Consider the following 22,915-nt stretch of genomic DNA (forward strand, 5'->3'; position numbering starts at 1 on the left):
AAAGTAACCCGCGTGAAACCAAGGGTGCTTGGCAGTTAACCAACTCGGCGGTGTCGTGTAGGGTGGTGTTGCAGGGAAACTGCTTGCAAAAACCAGCTCATAAAGGCCTGATATCTGCCCACAGCTGTTGACAGTGCAATGAAAAAAACCAATTACACTCTATCCACAGGCACCAGAAGAGAATCTTTTTAGCCGCCGGTGTTGAAGGCCAGACCCACAGACAACTTCTCCTGCAAATCAACAGCATCAGGTGAAGGGAAATACAGACAGGAATCATCAATACAAATGGTAGCTACACAGATCCAGGGCTGGATGGCCATGTTCACATGCTACAGCCACAATAAATCCTCCTGTATGGAGGTGACCTTTTGGAGCACGACAGCCACCGCCAGAATTTGCAATGTAATACATATATTAAAGTCCAGATTCTAAGGGAAAAAAAGGGATTTTAAAATTATACAGCAGTACTACGAGCTTGTTCACTCTTCGCACTTTAATTCATTCTAGGATTTCTATTTTTAACTTCCTGCTTTTCTTTCCCTTACTGGGATAGTAGAAAATATAAAGCCTCTACATCGGTTACTGCAGGGACAATGACAGCCGGAGTAATGTGTCCACTAACCTTGCCCATTTGCTTACACAGAACCCAAATGTTTCATTACCAACACGCTACAAAATTGCTAGTCCAATTGCCCGCTCTGAAAGGGTTCCCAGTTGTGCAGTATTACTGTATTTTTCAGATGAGGGTTATCTCTGATGCAGTATTAATACAGGAACATTTCTGTTTCACTATGGGTTCATGTTCAGAGATAAGAGAAAGCCCTGGGCACATGTAAGAAAGCATCCTCTGTGTGAATACCCATCCCCACAATCGCACATGCCCATGAGGCATTTCGATCGCTCCAGCTCCTCCTCAGTCTCTTGCCTTATGACATACAGCATATTATTCCTCTGCCAACAGCATCAGATTTACATTAGTAATATCCCCTCTTCAAGAAAAGGCACTATTTTTATGCTTCAGGAGCTTTCACAGAAAAAAACCCCAAACCAACCACCACCAAAGTAATTTTTATTTTTTTGTACTTATTTTTGTTTTGCTGCCTTAGACAAAAAACTACAAAATGATGCATGTTCTTGTTATGTCCTGGTGTGTTGCAAGCTGAACAAGCCTTGGCGCAGCAACTGGAGGAAAAAAAGAAAGCTAGTGCCAAAAAAGAAAGGCGTTCAGAAAGGGACATTTATCCCAGAGGTCAGGTCTGCAAAGCTGAGCTACCCAGATGAAAATCCCTCCTTGACCAAAGCTGCCCAAATGCAACAGCAAGTCCCAGATACAAGAGGCTTGGCAGAGGGAGCACAGAACAACCCTGCAGTGCTCAAGCTGCAGCTATCCCAAACCCGTGCTGGTCCCAGTTGGAATAGCTCTCGTGCCAAAACTTTCCTTTCCAAAGGAGATGCCCAGGTTTTTTGACAACGAGAGCACTGGTTGAGGCCACACCTGGAGTACTGTGTCCCGTTCTGGGCTTCTTAGTCCAAGAAAGGCACGGACATACTGGAGAGAGTCCAGTGAAGAGGATGAAGGGACCGGAGCATCTCTCCTATGAGGAAAGGCTGAGAGAGCTGGGACTGCTCAGCCTGGAGAACAGACGGCTCAGAGCAGATCTTCTAGATGCATAGAAATACCTGAAGGGAGGGTGCGAAGAAGGCAGAGGCAGGCTTTTTTCAGTGGTGCCCAGTGACAGCACCAGAAGCAATGGGCACAAACTGAACCACAGGAGGTTCCCTCTGAACATCAGGAATTATATATTTTTTTTACTGTGAGGGTGACCGAGCACTGGCACAGGCTGCCCAGGGAGGCTGTGCAGTCCTCATCCTTGGTAAGTGCTCTAGGTGGCCCTGCTTGAGCAGGGGATTGGACCAGATGACCTCCAGAGGTCCCTGCCAACCTCAACCATTCTGTGATTCTGTGAAAGCAAGTTATAACCTTCACTGCATTTTTAGGGAAGGGCTAGAAAACCTGTTTGGCGTTGGATTTGTTTTGCAATAGCACACTCTAATGTTGTGGGCTTTCCTGCCCTACATGATCAGATTGCTTCTTGCAGGATTGCCCTAAGATCATGGAGGTGAAGTAGTGGTTATAATGCTATCCCACTATCTGGGATTAACTGAGTTGAATTTTTCATGTGTGTGTATGGATAATCTTTATGCTTCCCAGCCTCCTGCCACAGAAGTGAAGTCCAGTTGCTTCCTTCAAAACAAATTGCATTTATATCAATTCATTACTTCGTATCAGTAAATATTTTCAAGCTTCTCCATGCAAGGTAAGTGTTTTCATTAAAAAAAAAAAAATATCTAAAAACTTTTTTTCCTGATTCTTCCAGCCAGCAGGTCTTACAGCTGCATGAACGGTTAGCTCCCCACACCAGCATGAACCTTCAGAAATACTCAGTAAGCTAAGTGGATGAATCTTTATTTCAAGCTGCTCGTCAATTTTTAGCTTTAAAATTCAGTGCTCTGCTGTAGGAATTGTAAATGAACCCTTTGCCCTCCGCCTCCACCTTTGTATCTAATAATAGCTCAGAGCATTGCTTCCTAATATTTTCATGTGAAAATAGAAAATCCAAACAAAAGGGAAGCAATTAAGCATGGCTTAACCAGATGAATTTTCTTTCATATTCAAAAAAAAAATTCAATTAATTTAAGATTGATTCAAAAGCGTGCGTGCGCACCTGTGCTTGTGTACATATTGAGAGATTATTTCCTTCCCTCCCAGCACACCCTTCCCTCTTGCAGTACTGAAGCCAAGGATCTCAATGAGATGTCAGATGAGAAAAAACACATGGCTGGCGTGCAAAATACTATGGAAAGGAGTGTTTAAAAACAGTCCCCTTTCATCAGAGAACAGCTTGGTTTGACAGGCAGTTTTACTCCCTTTCTGACACAGAAAACATCTCATGGACCATACGGATTTGCTTTAATATTTTCATCCATGAACAGAGGAAAAGCCATGTGTACAGGGTCCCATTTCTGCAGATTCAGCTCGCTCACACAGATGGCATATAAAAGCTGAGACTGCTCACACCACTGCTGTGAGAGTGAATCATTATTGGCTTCAGTATACAGGAGCTCTGAATCAGAAGATACAGTTGCTAGCACAGAAGACAGTGGTGGCCATACCTCCATCCCCCAAAGATCCAGATACAAGAGAAACACTGCTTCATGAAATTAGAAGGACCAAGTTTAATGCAAATAGCATATATAAATTACATAAAAAAGGTGGAAGCGTAAACTGGCTGTCAGGGCAAAAGGAGCATGAAGACCTAGCAATCTCTTTCTAAGTGAAAGTTAATTCCTTTTTTAAGTACTTTAATAAGCCAACAGAATGCTGCTTCCCCCCCGCCATTCCTGCTCACTTACCTACACACATCCACCGTGTTGGCAGCCCTGGGCGCCAGCATTACCCTGCACTCCTTGATAACCATGAAAAAAGGAAAGAGACAGTCTGTCACACACCCGTTCATGGCACAGGACCGCTCTATTTTATCCCTAGGACCTTCTCTATGTGATTATTATACTAAGGAGAAAATGTTCTCCAACAAATTTTGGAAAGCAGAGGATGAGGATGTTACAAGGCACCGAGAAAGGTGGCTGGAAAAGCCTTGCTTTTCCACTGATGGCTGTAGCCAAGCCTTTTAGGATGTCCATGAATTAATCTAGCTGGAAAAACTACTTCATGGCCCAGCTGATAGGTGATGCTCACTGACACCACAGGAAGTCTGGGAGACCATTATATGAAAATAACGTATCAGAATTCTTACTGTGTCTTTCTTTCAGGATCTGAAAACCGTCAACAAAAGAGAATGAACGTTATAACAGGAAGACAACCACTATTCCACAAGAAAAACATAATTTACCATCACCTGTCAGGTGCAGTTCTGCCTACATAACCCAAAGGAGCAGCTCTGAAATGAATACCAAACATTATTAACATCTTGTGTTATTTAGTCATACTAACACAGAGTAAGTTGTTCTTGCTACTTTGTCAAGTTTCGATGCGAGCACTCGCAACTCCTTGGCCCATCTATACGTCAAGAGTCCTGAGTCACAGCTAATCGCACTGCCGCACCCAACTCCCTCTTTGTCACTCTGGAAGTTTGATTTTGGAAAGCTGCATACAAATACATGTTTAATCTCAGTGGAAATGCATATGCCAGCAATGTTTACTCTCCTCACTCAAGTTTGGGTTGATTTTAAAAAAACATTGGCTGCAGAGGAAGGCAGGGTGTTTGTGCTCATCTTTACAGCGGGGGATGGAGAAATTTCCATTGGATGTTTGCTTTTAATCTGGCTCTTGAATCCCCACCTGATGCAGATGCACTAGCCCCTGCCATTCACTGCAGCAGGGAACACGGCTCAAGCAAACACCTCGCAGAGGCATGGCTTTGCACAAACAAGCAGGTCAACAAAACTCAAGGCAAGAGATGCCCAAATGAGCAAATACTTCTCACGTGAAAGGTACAAGAGATTTCAAGCCCAGAAACGCAAGCCTTGCTCTGCTGTACTGTGTTAGCTTGGATAATTTTAGCCAATCAACCATTTTTTATGCTATTAGAACTGTTCCGAAATGCTAGTCTTACCAAGGTCTGTGAACCAGAAGAGCTGCGGTCTGAGGAGGGGAAAAGAACATCAACAACGCTGATGGCTCCAGATAATGTCCATCAGGTACACTGATGGAGGAAAGCCAAAGAGCAAGAGCCCAAGCTGGAGTTGCTGCAGTGAAAGCCTCACAGAATGATTCAGTTTTTCTGTGTTCACCAAATCTAAACTGCTGATTAAAATGTCTGCCCAGGCCAGCTTTACTTCTAATTGCCATAAAAGAGCAAGGAAAGGGCCAACCATGCTGTCTGGATGAGCCTTTACACTCCTCCACCCCCACGCCCCGCCGCCCTCTTCTGCAAGAATGTTTGTTAAAGGATTTTGCAAGGAACTTAACAATGCAAAGCGAGTTTTTGGGGTTTTTTAAACCATTCTTTTAGAAATACGTTGAACAATTCTGTCTGTTTCTGATCTTACGTATTACACAGATGGAAGAAAGATCAGAATGGAGAAAAAACCTGTACTACAGGCAAACTCTATGTACAGAGCAAGCTGATCCTGCCTGTCTCCAGACAAGCAAGTTCCCTGTCCTTCCTCTTGCTGCAACGTCAGGTCAGCAACAATTTTAGCAGCCTGTAATTTGGGGTTCATTCAGCTGCTTAGGGGAGCTGGCAGGTAACATGTGGCGTTGTGCTGTGACAACAGGCTCCTTGAATTTTCCTGTGTATCTCCTCCAATATATGAACCTAAGCACTGTTTCCGTTTCCCCTCTTCCCACTTGTTCTCCTTCATGTAGATCAGTTCCCTTTCATTTTCTAAACCATTCATGCAAACTATTTACACATAGAGATATAGTATTGATTTCATTTGCTCGTCCATTACAAGGTACTGCAGAATTTTCAGAGCTGAATACTTCCATACAAAAGATATTTTTATGAATATAAAACCCGTGTTCCCTGTCACTCTCATCACGAAAGCGCTGAATGGTTATTTAATAACACAAGAGCCTCATAGCCATTTGCATAAAACCTTCTGCATGTGGTTTGGATCTGCTTCTCACACTAAATCTGAGCATCTTAACTTGGAATAACATCCTCATATTCATTCATTGTTCTACTGACACAATACCGAGGCAGATCCATCCCCTGCATAATTTCATTGCAGTCAATAGTAACAGAGCCCAGAGGTATACAGATGTTTGTATTGTAATGGGTTCAAATTACATGAATCTCTCCCCTTGCCAACCACGGCTAGTCCTGTCCTCGAAAGTGCCCTTATACTCACAGCCTGCTGAGCCAAGAGCTCTACGGACCTGAAGAGTGCAGCTCCTCTTTGGGTCAAGGCCTTTGGACAGGGATGAATAAAAAATACAGGAAAAGATAGGAACAAACTAGTGTGGCTTCCTGGAAGTATCAACAACCCAGAGACCTTCAGCTAACACAGGAGCACGAACCTGAAAACAGGAAAGTTGGCAGAGGATGGGATGACTGAACATGAATATAGGCTAGTAAAAGAGGCAACTGCTTTCACAAGACCTGTGAGCTGCTGGATTTCTGGCAGACTTCCCATTCCCAAACATTTTACAATTGAATTAAGGACACTTTATTCGCTCCAAAAGCAATTAAAAAGAAAAACACATTTAAAATATAGTTCTACAACAATAAGCAATTAGTCTTTGATAATTGTCTGTGTCTTCCTATTTAATCACTCTTTTGCAGTGGCCAGTATGCTGATGACAGATCCCGACTGGTCCGATTATTGTTCTTGCCAAATTGTTTCGAGTTTGTGTCTGTTCTTAACTCTGTGATGACAACGGACTGAGGATGCTGCAGCATCCCCATAGGACTTGCTTGGAAAAGGATTTTTCAACATTGTTCATTTGCACTGAGTAAGCTTTCTTCCTCCAAATCAGTATAATGTTTATGTCCAATTTTAATCTCAAAATCTATCCTTGGCAGACATGTGATCAGCGTTCAATTTCAGTGCTACTTATCTTGGCTGTAAATGTTTAGATGTAGCACAATCTTCTTCAATTAAGTCTGAATACCAGGGTCATGCTAGCTGAAAAGAGAAGTATGAACATGACCAGCGCTCTGGGGTTCAACTGCCTTCAACTTCCACTTGGTATCTTAAACCAGCAAACATGAATGCTCGTTAACCACAGATTTATTAAAGAAATGTATTAAAGTTTAACCTCTCTGGATTTGGTGGGAGTTATTTTGCACATGCTCTTTATGACAGACATTGCTCCTTCCCTGGGAAATTGCTGGCATACGGATGGCACCTGCTTGTCTGGTCTCTCCTGTGGCAGCCAAGATAACCTGTCATTTGGTGATTTGCCCAATTTGCTATCAAAGCGAAAATCTCTCCTGAGTTTGTACTGCTTGTGGCCAGTCCTAATCTAAATGCTCAAAGGCAGACCCCTAAAATTTTAAAGGTCTCAAAGCTCTTTTTTCCAGGGAGCCTGAGCTCCTTTTGACTTATTTTAAAATATTCTGTGACATAGCCCTAGCTTGCTTGAATAGTCTCATTTCTGAATGTGGGCCAACCCCTTTTTATCTATTCATCACAAGCAGGTTTGTGGAAGACTTCTTTTTATTATCTGCTACACAGCCAGCAGGTCAGGCTGGCATACAGTGTATGCCTGTGTTTTGAAATTTCACAATCCCAGGATTTGCATGTTATTTTAGGTTATTCAAAACCTTATTTTTATAGCTTGTCTGCAGCAGGTCTACTTTCAGAGCATTCTTACCCTGCCTTGTGGGGAAAAAAAAATATGAAAGGAAAAAAAAGGGGGAAAAAGCCCTATATTACATTTAAATAAAACTAATCCATACTACAATATATCATATAACGCTATTTTTTGTATACTGGCAGCTTTGTGCAAAACCGCTCCAGGTCATGAATACTGTGCCTTAACCTACAGCTTACTGAAAGAAAATCACCTTATTCCTCCCTGGTTGCACAGACTTAAAATTTTCTCCTTCTTTCTACCATTCTGCAATGACGGATGTGAGACAAACCTCTCCCTCCACAGAGGAAAATTTTCAAGGTCTCATGCAAACTTTGTGAGAGTTTCTGACTTGTGGCTGAAAAGTTAATGGTAAAAAAAGGAGCTTTTTGGAGCCCTTATGTGCTGGTTTGGGAATCTGATCTCAAAGCAGGTTCAGCCTAGACACTGCGTAGACTGCAGACCTCCAGGAAGTGCTACCTTCTCTAGAAATCAGTGATAAGGATGCTGATTGTGGCCCATTCCCTATGGAGACAGGAGTGAGCTAGCACATGGTCACAAAAGAAGTAACTTCGGCTTAACAGCAGAGACACAAAACTAGGCTCCTTTACTCAGTTCTGCTCAGGCAAAGTCAAATATGTGGATTTCACCACGCAATGTACTCACCTAAACTCTTACTGAATGTGGCAATATGGAAGTGGAAACTATTTTTCTGGACTTTCTACTGTTTCACATGGAAACAGTATTTTCTGCATTATCCATTCAACAGGCACACAGTGGTGCTCTGGTCTCTTACATCGATAAGGATCATACCTAACAGGTAGCTGTATTTTAAATCGCTAGTTAAACTACTCCTGTGTGTAGTATAATTGTCATATTTGAGGCCTGTACGATGAAATATGCGATGTACTGTCTGAAGCAGAAGGAACTCAAATGCAGGTGAGAAGAGAGGTGAGACAGCAGGTATCTCCCTGCTCAGATGTACAGAGACACAGGGGCAGGATGCTTGAAGAACGCAAAAAAAAGTGATCCTGATTATTTAAAGAAAAATGATGGGTACATGACCCATTTTTCATGCTTGTCTTAAAAAAGAACTGTGAAATATTGCATCCGATGTCCAGGCCGCAAGAATTTTCGTGTCCTTGTAGAGCAGCCAAAGCCTGGTACAAGATAATATATAACCTCCTATTAACAGGCAGGTAGATGATTTACCACGTTTCAGTAACTGTGTAAATATGAGCGCCAGGACACTGAGCCTCATGAGCCTCCTTTAGCCCAACCACGACTGAAACGTAATGAGCTGAGCTAAATGAGAGCTATTAAACAACTCCAGGTACAAACGCTGCATCACAGCCCTTTATGTACAGGGAAGGTGTGACGTGTGGTTACTAGACTACGTGTGGCTAATGTCTACAGACCGGAGTTGCTCAAAAGCGGAGGTGCACATTAAAATGGACATACTCTTTATAAAGGTTGGTTTTTTTTTTTTTTATTTCAGTCACAGCATATTTCAGTCTAACAACTCTAGGTTGGTTTATTTACCAGTAGATTTAGTTCAGCTTTTACTGTTTTCCTTATACATGGTTAGTCTGTTCTGCCACTTCTGCATCAAGACATGAGACAGTAATCCAGGTAGATGTGACTTGGAAACTATTAAGCCTTACTGTGGTGCTACGACTTCTTCATCCTGATTGCATCCTTCTTCTACATTATGACTTGTCTCAAAATCTAATTTAAATTCACAAAAGAACTGCACTAATAGATATACATAGATGGAAGTTTTCAGTTATCCTCTGTGACAAGTCCATATTCTTCCTTGCTAGATAGGATACAAACATACAAGTAACAATCAAACTTACTGAAAACAATAAACCATTAGGCCTAGAGTCATCAAACCAAACAACTTTTGGCCCTCTTTGAGATCTTGCTGTTAATAATTTACTACTTGCTAAAACTGAACATGCTCAAAACCTAGCTCCTGAATTTTTCATTAAGTCCTTTCCATACCTGTCTTAATTTCAGAAATAAAATCAGACTCTTTTCTGCCAGTCTTGGCTCTCTCTTTGAACTTGATCTCCTCTCATTACTCACACCTCCAGTCTGTGCAAAGTTCTTTCTACAAAACTCCTTCAAACTTGACCTTTTCACTCTGCCTACATTGCCAAACCCTTGTCTAAGATCTAATTGGATTATAAGCCTTACACAATTAAAATCTCTTCATCTCTGCTTTTGACACCTCCAAACTAGTTCTATTCACTGAAGACCTTGCTTCAAAGATCGTCCTGTAGGTCTGTAACCTGGTTATGTACACGTGGCACCTTGCACAGACATTGTTCCCAGCTTGGCTGCTTCCTAGCTGTAGCAGGAGAGCTTAGCCCAGGCTAAATCCTCACATACTGACCCAACTTTTCCCCTGCAAGCTGAAACCTGTTGCTGAGGTCATGCACTAATACCCAAGCAACCTGCTACCTGATTGCTACAGAGGTGGCAAGTTGTGCTCACCGCTACCTATGGGCTACAACTTCTCTGCCAAACTACTTCTCTAGCAGTTTTTTGTAGTACTGTTTATCTAGTATAATACCCTAGTATCATACTGTTTTCTTGATTCCTCTTCCCTGCTTTTTTTTATATTAAATATATACTTCTATAGTGTATATATATATAAATACATACGTATGTACACACATACCTATGTGTATATATATAATACTAGACTATAAGCTCTTAGGAACAACAATACTTATGCTCCTAACAGCTTAGCAGAACAATCTGTCGGCACTTAGAACTACACAGACCTATTTGCCTGGGATTTCCAGCCAGCACTGCTACAGAATTAGAAACAATAAAATAAATAACCTTAAATAAATAATAATTAAAAATATATGTATACCTCAAACCTCCAGGCTATCTGGTGAGATCAGGAAGTTTTCCATATGGGGACACTGAGACGTATTAGGAAGGAGTTAACCTGTCCTGCGAAGAGCAGTCAGGAGTCTTCAGTGAGCAGAAATGAATGCATAAGCTACCCGATAGAACTGAGAAGGGAAGAAAACTTCCAGAAGATAGAGAAAAACATCTTAATTGCAAGCTTTCAAAACCCCTGTGCTGGCTAATAGAGGTAGCAAGTCCTTATGGGAATAAACCTTACACTAAACTGAAGGTAGAACCTGAGGATTTATAGGACATGCAGGAAGGGAGAGAAAGTATAAAAGGAAACTCAACCATAAAGAAAAGTAAATTGAAATAAAACCAATGCTATTTAAAGGAGAATTCTTTGGCAAAAGAGTTAAGTAAGAGCCTAGAAACCCTCTCTTCCCCATCACTGCATTTTGAGGGAATGAACACCCCAGGTATCAGCACGGTGAAGTGCAGAGAGGATGAAAACTTTGTGTTTAAATACAAGTACAAATTAAATACTGGGGGCAGGGGAAAAGAAAAGAAACACTGAGTTCAGCTAGAGAAAGTAAAATCAATCCTCTCCATGCCCAAGGCTGCGAGCCATGCCTTGGGCTCTACCTGTCAAGTGCTGCAAAGCATTCCCGAAAAACCCCTCTCCTCTAACTGGCCATTCGGGTGGCAAAACCTTCCCTTGCTCAAACCCTGCAACCGCACTCCAGCCGGCCAAGGCACTGGAAAAATGAGCGATGAGCAAGTGTCAAATTCGATCCCTTTATCTCTGGCTTTTAAAAGACAGATATTTTTTTTTTTTTTTTTAAAGCAAATCAGTGTAGTGCGGCAGCTGATTAGGCCTCTTTTCGAAGAAGAATTTTCACAAGGCTCTGTGTGCATACTGGCCAGGGCTATCAGCTCATCTACAGGGACAGTATTGAGGCTGCTCTACCTTCTAGAGACCCACAGATGCATAAGCAGAGAAGAGAAATTAACTCCTCACCCTCCACGGCAGGCACAGCAACACTGCATCATCTGACAAGCTCTCACTGGTACAATATTTCAACGCTTTATGTATTTTCAGATGACAGGTATATCCTTGATACACCTCAGTGGAATGCCTATGAAATGAAGAGCGGTTGTAAAGCATAGGAATTTGACAAAACTGAAGCTAAAAGTCTTCAAAATTCAATGTATGGAAAGACTTTATGGCTTCCTTAGTTGTACTTCTGAAGTCATGCATCACTTTGTGGATACCCATGTGAAGTGATCCTGACTGCACCTTGTTTCCTCCTACAAGGCACAAACAAAAAATCCTCCCAAACCCCATCACCTCTGTACCTGCAGGGACCAGATTTTTACCTTTATCAAAATCCATGGATTTACATTACCTAGGGATATGGCAAAAGGTATTTCATGGAGGTTTTATTTGGCGGTGCAGGAAAAAAGAGTTGCTTTTTTAAAAAAATAAAAACATTTTAATAAATTTTAATATTTTTTTAAAAATTAAAATGTTTTTTAAAAAAAAAATAAAAAAGGAGGAAAGGAGAAAAATAGCTTTTGCTGGTTTGAATTGATCTGAGAAATGATGCTGCCCATTTCATATGAAAAGAAAACCTTCCTTGCAGTCTTCATACAAAGAGTGAGGGTGCATGTCAAGGGGTCCTGGTTGCCATCCCAGTCCCCCAAACAGCTGTGCCAAGGCAATAAATGTCTCCTGATGCCACCTACAGCATTCCTGCTGTTCGGGCGAGTACAGCCTCCAAACTGGGATATGGGATATGCTCCTTGGTGCTAACCTATCACACTTACACCCAAACCATGAGAGGTTTTTTATGTATTCTCATTATGTGAAACAGGAGAGGCCAGAGGATAATTTTGTCCTGATCCTTTCTTTCTAAACTGCTCAAAACTAAAGAAGTAAAGTTTTCAGTGCAGGGGATTTTTTTTTCCCCCTGAAATTTTCAGGTCTTTACAAAAGTTTGGACTATCCTTTTCCATATGTATTTTTGCAGTAAGAGAGCAAAGAAAAGCTTATGAGTTGGTTGGAAAGTATATAAAGCAAACAGTGTCATATAATGGAAACTGTTCCCAAGAGCATTTGTGATTTCAGCAAGTACAGGGCACTGGGAGTTAACCACTCTGTTATGTGGTTTGTCTTCTCCAGCATTAATTTTTGAAAAAGTCTATCATTTACGCACTTGCAATCCAAACAAAAGAACAAATTAAAAGAACTAAGCACACAAACCATGCTGGGCAACAGAGTGTCACAGCCAAACGTTGCCAGTAATCTATTATTCACATTGTATTATACGAACTGACCCAGAATTAACTATGGCTGCCCTCTCCTGGAAAACTCTCTAAAGCAAATGAAGTTCTCTCTCATCCGTTTCCACTAATGGCATTAGCATGCTTAGTGGCAAGACCACAGCAGAACATGACAACTGGATAAACAGCTACAAGGAAGCATTAACGAGTGACAACAGAATTGAACTGTTTTTTCCCCTAAAGGTCCTGAATAGATATTACAGGGCCCCTCGTAAACCAGAGTGTACAACTGAGCTCACTCAGAGAATACAAACCGTGTGGTTCCTGGCCGAATGTTTCAGAATGGGTGTCAAACGGCAGGGTGGGAGTAAGAAGAAAACAACTTGCAGTCACTCCCTGGAAGATCTTTGCATTGAGAGATCTGACCGTGAGCTTTAGGAAACTTCAGCTGGGAATCTCATCTCCCTTCAGGCTCACGGATCGGACACTTGCTACACGAGCCCATGCAGGGTCCCCAGGAGGGGACTCGGTGCTGGCACCAGACTCAGCAGACCACAATGCAAGAGCCTGCTGGTATGTGTTTGTGCACCTCCAGGGAGCACTTACTCACTCTTCAAATAAAGACAGTATTCCCAGATGATCTGAGAACGAATGAGGATGGGGCAAGGAGGAGGTAGCCACCTGTACTACATGCATGGGGAGAAGCAGAGGACATCCAGCCTGACCTGGCATTGGTGATTTAAAGAAGAGATACTTTTAAGGAAGGGAAAAGGTGCATCCAGTCTTCATAGATGTATAGTCAACAACATGTCCTGACCCATAGCCTCAGATGTTATTGCCGGAATACAGTACCAGTGCATGTGCCTATATAATCCTGTCCATAGCTATATAATCGTCCATTATATACCATTGATAGGCCTTTTCTCTGAAGACATTTCTTGCTTGAGCCTACTCACTAAGAATCTCTTAAAATCCTCTCTTGAGAAATGACAGACAGCATAAGACAGTGATTTGGGAAGCTCACTGGCCAAATCCGAGTTATTGCTTCTTCCATAAGGGTATCACTAAGTTGTATGTAGTGATAAGAGCACATAGTTACATTCTAATATTGTAGAAACATGATGAGATTTCATGAGATTTAGATTCCAAATTGATCAATAGAATATCCCTGATAAAAAGAAAAAAAATCAGAGGTGAAAAATTACTTTTTTTACAAGAGGTTTGACTTTGAAAAGGTTCTAAAAATGGCATCAGTCTTAAACATATATCAGAGTAGGATGATCTGTTAAAGTGAAGCATCTCACTGAAAATTATGAAAAGCATCTGAAATCTATAAAGTTAAATTTGAGCATTTTAGAAGCTCAGGAGTAAATATCTACAGATGTAGAACTTTGCTACCTTTTCTGTACTGTTTTCCTCTCTCTCCTCATTGTTCTCGACCATTTCTAAACATTTCTCATATTTGCCTCTGACAGCAACTACGGCATACCAGGCACCGTGTGAAAACAGGCAAAACCTCTGTCCTTAAATAATCACGTTGTCACGTAATGACCAGTGAAATCTCCATGTATGCAAAGAGCCCTTTCAGATGCCACATTCAATTTGCCTCAGTGAAAAGTAGCTGCAAGAGAAAACAGATGCTCCACAAAGAGTTTGCCAGCTGTTGAAGTGATATGCAACGTTAAGCACACTGAACTCCAACCATTCAACCTTTCAGAATAAAGGGAACTCACTCCCCATCCTAAAAACACTGAGCCAAGATCTTTGTTACTGTAAAATGCAATGAAGTAATGCTACTCTTAAGTTTCTCACACAAGTACAAAAGCAACAAAGCCACAAAACAAAACACCGAAAAATTACAGAAAAATACTGGAGAATTGTCTGGGACAGGGAAGATCAATTCCAGTTTTCTTTAATCACCTGAATCATACAAAACCCAGCTGTAGCATCCATCCTATTGGTTTCCCCATTTTATTTGCAGCTAGGCTCCATTTTTACATTCCAGAGCATGGCAACCTCAAGTTAAAAATGCTTTTTAAGAGCAAAGGTCCATTTCCTCTGACACTTCTTTAAGATCTAATGTAGATGAAAATCACTATCGTCTCTAAAAAGTAGGATGAAAAATCCAGTACAATTGTTAATTGCTTGGAAATCAGGCAAGTTTGACCTACTCTTACTTCATTTAAGTTTTTGTCTAAGAAAAGAAACCAGTATCTGTCACAGTGTGCTGACATTTGTTACTAACAACTATGTGAAAATCAACTTTTTGAAGGGTGACACTAGCCAGAAGTGAATATTCTCTCACATCAAAGAACAACTACCAGTAAAGACCAACAGGACATCTACTGGCACTTACCAGTTTTATTTATTTTGTAACATCTCAAAGTCATTCAGCAGAATGGACTGCTGTCTCTACCATCCCAAAGCACCTCATTAAATGAGTGAGTTAATCAAGTATAATCTGCTAATGAGAAAACATGATTAAAAAAGTTTAGAGAAGTGTGAACGAGGAAAAAAATCAACAGGGCAGTCAACTTCTTTCCAACCTAGGAACATGACTGTGGTTCATAAAATGCAAGCTGCAGTCTGGTTAACAAAATACATACTGTAGTTATGTCTTCTGTGAGTAAACAGTAATTAACCTCCTCAAAAGTTCATGGAGATACATTCTGATAGGGGTCCATGGAGGTAATTTCTGTCCTGCCTACAGTTTGATCGTCTAGAAAGGAAGGGTCTTCCAGCCTTACAACGCAGAAGTTACTACAAACACATGGCTACACACCCTGCATGGCTTTGGCATCTGGGCCTCCTGCTTTTCTTTATATTTGTTATTTGTACCCTGCTGAACTCATGATATGTATAATTATCTATTTACACATCCACTAGGTTTATCGAGAAATACATGTAATCACTCATTCCTGGTATCAGGTTCACAGATAGATACCTAATCGATTAACTGTTATGTGCTAGTAGCTATCTATGCATACAGCTACACTGTACGCTATTTACCATGATGGGTTCCTCTGCCCATTGCCCCACCTATTTGAGAGCTGCTGTAGCATCTCAAATCTTGGATGTTTTCATATATCCATTGTCCATCCCTGTTTACGGCTCACTAGGTACAGAATTTTCTTCCAATTTATGCTTGTCCAGAAGGGCTCCATCCCATGCCAAATAACAGCTTTTTCTACGCCTAGAAGTCTAGTTATATCTGCAGAATTTCTACTTGACCCTGAGATGGAAAAAAAGGCTGCATTTGCTCAGTCAGCCTTTCCCCTGCAAATACAGCAGCATTTCACACACATCTTTTCTCATGCATTGTGAATCCATGGAATCAATAACCGCAACAAGAAATCTAAATATTGGAAAGAAATCATGGTAAAATCACTTTGGGCAATCCATCTGACATCAGCACAAGGTTCATTTTCTTGCAGTCCTTTACTTACACAAACCTTTAATCTCTGGTCTGACCTGCCTGTCCATAACACTGAGCAACAATTTACCTTACCTAGACTTACCATCCTATCAAAACAGTGCTAAATACTTGAATCCTGTACGAGAATATGCATTTTCTGGGGACTCTTGGATCATTTGCAGGCACGGCTCTTATTGCTTGGCCATAGGGTGATTTGCCAGCAAAGCCAGCAAATGTCATTTCCATGACTGCCCACTTGCTGAGCCCTGGGTAGAATAAAAATATGGCACAGACTGTATGTCCTGAGACTTGGAATGCGACCTGCCGTCTTTGGCTCTGACAGCTGAGCAATTTCTGCAGGGCAGTCATATGAATGGCCTTTCTGTTGAGATTTCCAAAGGAGCACAATACAGCTGTTAATTAATAAAATAGCTTGCTTTTCTGCACATTGTTTATACTAATAAGCAGAGCTGCTACTATGATCGTTGCTTTTCAAGTTACCATACTGCCTTCCAGAAACAGACCTGCGGCAATGAAGATCACAGACACACTAAAAAATGAGTCCTAATACTTCTGAAGTAGTTCTTACTCAAAAAGATCACTCCAGTTAAGGGAAGGGAAAAATTTCTTTCTTCTCCAAAGACTAAAAATTTGTTTACTTGTCTGGTTGGTTTCTCTTACATTTCTCTCCTTTATCTTCACTACATCACTGTCACAGGTCTGTTAAACAGGCAGCACCCAAACGGATGCCTCAGAAATCATTCCCTACTTAAAGCTGGTATCACAACACACCAAGAATCAGTGATCACTACACATTAGACCGTTAATGGTCTCCAAGAAAACGACTCAAACCAGCTTAACTCAAGTGGCAAAAGAGCCTGGATTTATTTCCTGGGCCCCCATTTTGCTCATACTACAGTTTCTTTGGATCCTGCCCCTGCCTGCCTACTCTCCACTACAAAAAAAAAGTCACAGCTGCTACTTCTGATGGTCCTTACAGATGTGTTCCCATCTCCATCCATGGCCACAGCCTTATTCTCCGTCACACTCTGCCCTGTCACCAAGGTTGGTCTCAAATGCTCTTTTCAGCCTTCTCCTAAAATGCCAGCTACACACGTGATGGCCTCTCTACATGAGACCACTAGGTAGCAAAATGACCTTGCTCCTCACAGCGCTTCCAGGACACCACTTTTGGGGACACTACTAGAAGATAATGGCTTGGAAGGTGGCCAGAAGAAATGACCACTATTTCTTTTTCCTGCCATTGCACGTAGGCAGAGTCTTACCCAACCTTCTCTCCCCAGGCTCGCAGAGAGAGCATTTTGCTCGCTTGTTGCATCTGCCTCGACTTCAGTGGGGCAGCAGAGATTTCTGCACGTGTAGTCAGATGTTGATTCAGCATCACAGGTGCTCAGATCCCACCACATACAGGTGCTACCACATCACACTTTCATCATCGTAACACAAGTTCCCACTGAGAATCAAAGGCACATTTCTCATAGTAACTCTCAAAATTCACTTTTATCGTATCATTGAGGCCCTCATAGCCATTCAAGGAAGAGATCTCTTGCTCTGCGTTCTGCATTTTTTTGTCTCAACAATTTTATTAACAATGAAATTAATGAAAACAATGAGCCTTATTAGTTCTTTGGGTAGCAAGGCAGAGAGCAGTCATAGTGCTCCTTGCCCCAGCAGGGGAGAGATGGAGAAAAATCAAAGCTCTGGTGGCTTCTGGGCTCCATTGGAAAAAAGCTACAGATGTCTTTTGCAGTACAGCTTTCTCAGGTTATCGTAAATACAAATACAGCATACCTTCTTCTCTGTAAATTCTCTCCAGTCCCACTGAAGGAGCTGGATAAAGCAAAAGACAAGAAATAGCCAAAATTTAGATTGAAAAGAGAGCTAATCTCCAACTGTAAGTAAGTCTATGATTGCTCCACATATACCAATTCTTCTAATTTATCCAGTGTAGTTGCAACTTCAAAATGATGAGACTTTCACCATATTCTGTAAGAAATACCTCCACGATTCAGCAGTTCTTACTGTCAAGGCTCCTTAAGTTTCAGCCTGAATGTTTCCATCTTCATTTTATTCCATTAGTCTTAGTTATAGCCTATATTGCAGCCTCAAAATAATTCCACTCCTACATATCCTTCCAGTATTTCTAGCCTTCACTACCCTCTGGCATAGGAAGACATTAGAAAAATAACTAGAATAAATTAAAATTGTCAGAAAAACCAATGAATGCCAGATAATGTAAAAATAAATACAATTAGAGCAGTTAAAAATGGAGAAGGCCTATTAGATTACTGAATGCATCTCTGAATACAGGATGTCTTAAATTAATCTGATGTTAAATGTGATCTAAGCCAAAAGGTCAAGAAGAATCTTGCGTGTCTTCTTTAATTTAGAATTTCTTGGCCTTTATATAGTATGTCTCAAATTGCTAATACAGCAGCACCTGAAAGTGTGTTAATTTATTTCCCCAAAACTGAGTAATTTTTTTTTTTTTTTTTTTAAGAAAATGATGTGCATTGTCTTACAGCAAACTTATCCCCAATGTGAAGATCTTGGACAGGACTTAACTAAAGTTACCTGTCAAGCCTGTGCCTTCTGCAAACTGAGTGGAAAAGGAAATATCACTGTGCCTGCCTGCTGTCAGGTAGAACTGCTGCAGCCAACGTATTTGAACTGCAGTTTCAACAAACACACATGGGAATGCAGTACTGGAAGAATATTTGATTGTGTTTGTTTACCAACAGTTTTGATGCCAAGCAGCTTTGCCTGGCGAAAAAAAGAAAAATGATGGAATTTGATTTTTAATAATACCGCAACTCTGATAGGAACTGTGTTACAAGAAATACCATTTCAGGATATCAGAAGACAGATGGTCTAAATGAAACAGCAATACATCAAAATCTCGAATCTGTAAGTCTTGTGAAAGTTATTTTAAAGGGAACATAAACTTAAACACATAAACACATGTTCCAAAAGTCTGACCATGTAGCATGACTCTGACCACCAGCAGCCCCAGTTCAGTTAGGTTTTTTTTTTAGTTTTTTTTCTGATTATACCTGAATTAGTTCAAGATACAAGTAATCTCATTTTTTCAGCAGAGGACCCTCAAAGAAGAACAGTAAAGTTGCTCTTAAAATCTTAAACCAGTAAACCACAGTTAGTCTCCAAAATATCTAATAGGCTTCAGCCTCTTACCGTCTGTATTTAGTTTTAAACATTTCTTGACCGAAGAGCTGCTTTGAAATATCAGAGGTCTCAGTCTAGAATGATCCCTGTTTCTTTGAATGATCTTGATACGCAAATCTAGATCTAAGGAAGCACCTTCTTTGTAACCAAACTCTTCATTGTTGGCTCAATTAAAAATAGACTCAAGAGCAAGTCAGGCTCCTTAGCAACTTAAACAAATGGGAAAACCCACAGTCATGGCTAACCACTAGAGGAAAACCAAGGTGTCTTGTCTCTTTGGCAAATTTCCTTCCTTTATTTTACTACCAGCCTCTTATATGAGAGACATTTGCTGACATACGTCAATGATTTCAGTAAGGATACTCCCATTCTGCTCACAAGGCACAGAGGAACTATGGCTGAGTTCAGGTCTTCCCATTTGCCTTGTTCCTGGAAAACCTGAGGCATGGTGGGCTTCTAGTGCCAGGTTGGACCTTCCATCCTCCCTTTTGTATAAGCAGCACATAAGAAGACATTTCAGATTCATTTCTAAATATTCAAAGTGTGTAATGTAAAAACTTCACCTATCCTGACAGATTACAGGACATCGCACATCTAAACCACCTGACAGTATCAACAGTCAAGGAAAAAATCATTATGCTTTCCTTTATGTTTCTTTAGCACCTGGTTTAAGATGGTCATTGCTTTGGCGTCTTGCTTTTAAGACAGCATGGATAGCTAGCACTTGAATAACAATACTCTGGTTTTTAAAGATAAAACTAGGGTCTACAGCAACAATGATGATGGCTTTTACTTGGAGACTGCAATGTAAGAGGTCCGACGGATTTTGAAAAAGAAAAATCCTTATAATCATGATGATAAAAGTCTACAGTGTCCAGAATATCTTTAAAAAAAAGTTCTTTTTTTCAAGATGTGCCTGGCAGATTGTCGCAGGAAGCATATGCCCTGAACATGCATTCAAATACTCATCAATCTTTGGAAAGTCAAAGGGATCAAGTCAGATTTTCTGAATTTTAATGCAGGGCCAATTATTTTTGCAACCAACCTTTAAAACAGGACTGACAGGCATAATTTTGATATCATTTTCACTCTTTCTATTCTGATTTTACAAACAGTATCCTGAGTCATGGGCTGTGTTTAAGAAGCTGTGTTCGCTTTGCCACACACTGCAGGAAAACATCCTCATTTTTTTTGTCAGTGCAAGTTAACTGATTGTTATCTTTGTATCAAGGTGAGAACTTAAAAAGTCTCAAATACACATACGATCTGTCAGACTTTGGAAAGAATCTAACTGGCAAAACCAGATGGGAATGGCAAAGAGACCACAAAACACTGGGAAGAATCCAGCCACAAGCCTGTTTTATGGCAATATATTTCAGAATCTTGCAAATACTTATCTTTTTTGCTGGACAGACAGGTTGAATCAGGTTTTGTATTTTTTTAAAAAAAATATTTAAGTGAATTCTATCTGCAGAAAGGAAAAAAGAAAAAAAGCCCTGGTAATACGCAGAAACTCTGCCATCCTATATATCACAGTGGTTTCTGTCTGTGAGAAGTACCGTGTTGTTTGAAATTATTCCTAATCTTTCTTAAGAAAGAAAGATGACTGAATCACATTGCCAACACACCAAAGCAGAACTGTGCTGCTGATACACGTCTCTTTGTGCAGCATGCAACAGCTTTCCTCCGTTGTTAATATTGTATACACAGCCTTGGCAGGCTGAAATTGTGGTGAACAGAATGAATCCACTAAGCCCTGGAAATGACAGCAATGTTTTCTATCACCTGCTGGATAAAGAAAAGGTTACTTTCCTTCGGTGTCCTTCAGTAGCATTTTGTATTATTAAATGTTAGACCACAAGGACTGACAGGAGAGAAGCAGATGGTACCTGCCTTTCTCCTAACTTTTTGCCTGTTTTCCAGGGGATGGTTGCCTTTTCATCCTCCTCCTTGGCAAAGTAACGAGCTGAGTTTTGCTTGCCTGGGGCTCAGGCTTCAGAGTAATTTTTAGGTGTTACATGAAGGCACTAAGTAGCTCATCAAATGAAGGGTTTAATAACTAGCATGAACAGGGTACCTAACTATCACTCCAGACTTAGAAAGCCAGCCTTTGGTTTTTTACCATCATAGCAGAAAAGCATAATCTGGTATAATTATTATTATTACTAAACACAGCTGTTAACATAAACCTAAATTATCTTCTTTTCCTGACTAACCTAGGGCTTGCTTTTCTCCAGCATTTTACCTGGCGACACATAAACACCGCCAAACACTTTATGGTCCTGTTTTAAGTAGTATTTTTAATTTTTAACCCCTTCTTTTAAGGATTAAGTGCACTTGTAGCCCTGTAAAGTAGAAAGCTGAATAAGAGTAACAAATCAAGCTGCATGGGGTCTGAGCGTCATGCAATGGGGAGAGCTCAAGGAAACCTTGTGCTGCAGAAAGGTGCCCCCTTCCCCCATAATGCCCAGGCACTGGGTTGCTGCAGGTTTTACATGGAAGACGTGAATCCATCACACTTTCACATGGAAGACATGAAGCTGATCAGCTGCAACTGTTTTCAAGAATCTACACATAAACGCACAATTTTCAAGGGAAACATGGGTGATAGATCATCTTTGGTCTACCTCAGCTTCGAGCTGGATGAAGAAAGTTTCACCCTCCCTCCTAATCTGCTTTGTAATGATGCTTGCAAAGAACTATTTATTCTTGCTCCAGCGGCCAGTGACAAAATAGCACAGGGAACACACAGCAGCAGCCAAAGGGAGGAGATCACAGCCCCCCAACAGGCAGCCTGTGGGTTTATCTCTGGGTAAGCGTCCCGTTCCTATCTCCAGAAAAAAGTCCTGTTCCCCTCCATTAAACAAAAAGGTGGAAAGGAGGTACTTTAAACACAAACAGCAGGACAAGCAGAATATTCCACCAACACCACCATGTTAGACAAAGGGCACTCTTCCCATTTTTCCCATCGCTTCTGACATTTGCCATGAACATTAACCCTGTCAGAGGAACACCCTCACTGTAAGTGCTTTCCAAACCTGACCACCCTGTTGTTCATTTTGACTAATAAAAATGAAAGCAAGCAGCACACGGGCTGTATCCAGACATTCTATACTGCTCACAAATTCCCCCGAATTAACATCTCATCTATAGCGCAATGGTCTAGAATTTTACAGCCCTCTAGCAGCGAAACAAGGCACTATTTAGAACATTTTGTAAAGTTATCTTTCATCAAAATAATGGTACGTTTGCCAATGGGTTTTCAGTCCCTAGATAAGTTTTATCCATCTGCCCCAAAACCCTACCTAAGTCTTCAGTTTTTTTAGCTGATCCTCACCTACACAGAAGTATAAAAAACTCCAGTTTGCTGCTGGCAAAATGATGAGACACAACTGAGTAGATTTCCAAACTATGGCAAATTTCAAGAAAGGGGGGGGGGGGGGGACGGGGACGGGACACACGACACGAGAATCCCATTACTTTCTCCGTGGTGTGCTTCAAGAGCCACAGGGAGAAACTGGGGTTGCACAAGCACGGGCTGTACAACTCAATTACCGACATCAGAAGGCAACTCACATCCTCAGACAGCATCTCTGAGGTTTCGCCATGAATGCCACCTGATCTAATTAGGAAACACTCAGCATCTCTGTGGCAATTACTGAAGGAAATAATTATGACGTGACCGCTGTCTTCTTTCAGATGGAAAAGCAGCAGAAAATGCCAGGAAATGGAAGTTGGATGGGAGTTAATAAACCAGCCTGTGGCAAGAGTGGAGAGAAACGCTGGTTCCATGAGAAGGTACAACTCTCCCAACT

General features: G+C 41.1%; 1 protein-coding gene across 3 annotated transcripts in view; it reads right to left on the reverse strand.

The window, feature by feature from the left end:
• Window positions 1–22,915, reverse strand: part of TRAPPC9 (trafficking protein particle complex subunit 9) — a 508,568-nt gene that overhangs the window by 11,048 nt on the left and 474,605 nt on the right. The window lies entirely within an intron of this gene.

This window comes from Falco cherrug, chromosome 3 (assembly GCF_023634085.1).
Source record: "Falco cherrug isolate bFalChe1 chromosome 3, bFalChe1.pri, whole genome shotgun sequence".
In the NCBI taxonomy this organism is placed as follows: Eukaryota; Metazoa; Chordata; class Aves; order Falconiformes; family Falconidae; genus Falco; species Falco cherrug.